The sequence below is a fragment of the Onychomys torridus genome, chromosome 17, assembly GCF_903995425.1.
Source record: "Onychomys torridus chromosome 17, mOncTor1.1, whole genome shotgun sequence".
Lineage (NCBI taxonomy): Eukaryota > Metazoa > Chordata > Mammalia > Rodentia > Cricetidae > Onychomys > Onychomys torridus.
In genome coordinates, this window is record NC_050459.1 from 55,448,341 (window position 1) to 55,450,401 (window position 2,061).

The 2,061-nt window shown below is 45.6% G+C and overlaps 1 pseudogene; it reads right to left on the minus strand.

Annotated features, from left to right (window-relative positions):
• Positions 1-806: 806 nt before the first annotated feature.
• LOC118597769 lies at positions 807-1,765 on the minus strand (annotated as a pseudogene).
• Between the last annotated feature and the right edge of the window lie 296 nt (positions 1,766-2,061).

Below are 2,061 nucleotides of genomic sequence, written 5' to 3' on the forward strand. Positions count from 1 at the left end.
GAATACAGGCCATGATACTGCCTCCATGTCCCTGCTGTGTCTCCCTCGATGATTTTCTGTGATCAAGATGTATAAGCAAAATAAACCCTTTTTCTCCCCAAGTTGCTTTTGGCCAGTTATTTATCACAGCAATAGAATGGAAAGCAAACTGGAAAATCTCCCCCGCCACCACCAACCACCACAGGAGGATAGCCTTAACTTTATTGAGGCTCTTTTTTTAGTTAAAATGGTTTGCAGTCAACAGAGAAGCCTGTAGGGGGAGCAACTTCCCAAATATTGCCTTCCCCATGACCTACTGAAGGAGAATTTCATGTACTGATTTATTCCAGATCTCTTTTAGTATTGGTGGTGAATAGGTGATGAATGGAAGTGAAGGAATATGAGCCAGAGAAGGCAAGGATAAGGCTCAGTCTGGAAAAACCAAACCCTGGAGGGCCTTAACTTCAACCATTTGAATTTTCCACAGCTACTGGTCACCCAGTTGCAGTTAGTTTAAGAATAAATTAAATAGCTGGGCGGTGGTGGTGCACGCCTTTAATCCTAGCACTTGGAAGGCAGAGGCAGGCGGATCTCTGTGAGTTCGAGGCCAGCCTGGTCTACAGAGTGAGTTCCAGGAAAGGCACAAAGCTACACGGAGAAACCCTGTCTCGAAAAACCAACCAAGCAACCAAACAACCAAACAAACAAAGAAACAAAGAATAAATTAAATACTACACCTCTGTCATCTCAGCTGATGGTAACAGAGAACTCCAAGCCAAAATGCGCCTAGTGTGCACTAGGTGCCATCATCACAGATGGCGCAGTCTAAGGAGATTCTGAACAGCTCCCTTCATGCTGCTCAATGGGAGACCCAGGTTTCACCCCTCAGAAGTCCGTCAGGCAGGCTTCATTTACGTTTCTTCTCCTGTGTGCTGGTGAACCAAGAGTCTAAGATTTCTTGCTGTAGGACAGTTGCCAGGCATGAACTTGGACTGCCAGTACCAACACCAGGTACATGATGGGGACAGCAGAAAAACCAAACAGGAAAGCAGTAGGCCTTGCCATGGTGGTAGAGTTGCTGTGCCGTAGGGAACATCTCCATGCTGCCATAAATGAGGGGAGCGATGGGGAAGAGGCCCATGCTGACCATGGAGAGCCCAGGTAGCTAATGTTTCCAGGGAAGGAGAGAAGGCCCAAGAGAGACCGCACAATGTTCAACAAATAGGGATATTCCCATTGATAGGACATAGCTACCTGATCATGTGACAAGAGCCTCAGATGACCCACACTAATCTTGGCAACCAACAGCAGCCATATGACCATATGGACATAGATCAGCTTCTTGATTTCATACTTGAGCATCACACTCATACCTCATCTTGTAGTTCATGGCCATGCGCTCCCAGTGCTGAAAGTCACTGTCGTCGGTGCCAAACACTCAAGGGCCTGCCTGAGATGCTATCGTGCAGAACTGAACTCTAGGCCGCTCACACCAACCCTCTGGCTCACCGACCTAGCCAATTCCCCCAAACTAGAAAATCTTATGTGGAAATTGAGACTTGAGGATCTGGTGAATTGTTGCTATTAAACTAGATACATTATATTTTATGTTAGCACGGCATTATCATACCTCAAAGTAACTGAGGTGATGCTGAGCAATGGAAAGTTGATTTTGATCACATGTTTGGAAGTTTAAGTTGATGTCCTCTCGAAGGCATTGCTGATGGACCTCCAGTAAGACAGTGCAGCATTGAGAGAACCTGAAAGAAGAGGCTTCTCTGCTCATGGTAACCAGGAAGGAGAGCCAGGAAAGGTCAGAGTCCCAAGAGCCTCTTCAATGACAGCCACACAGTGACCAGAAATTCATATTGAACTTTACCTCTTCAAGTGTTCTCCCTCATCTCAGTGGATGATTCAGATGAGGTAGGAAGTGGTCATTTTCCACATGGATATTTCAGGAGCTTTTAAGAACCACATTACAATGCAGAGAGATAAATTTTGGGATGTTTATTCTACACACACACACACACACACACACACACACACACACACACACTTATTACATCAGTTCTGTTCTTTTAG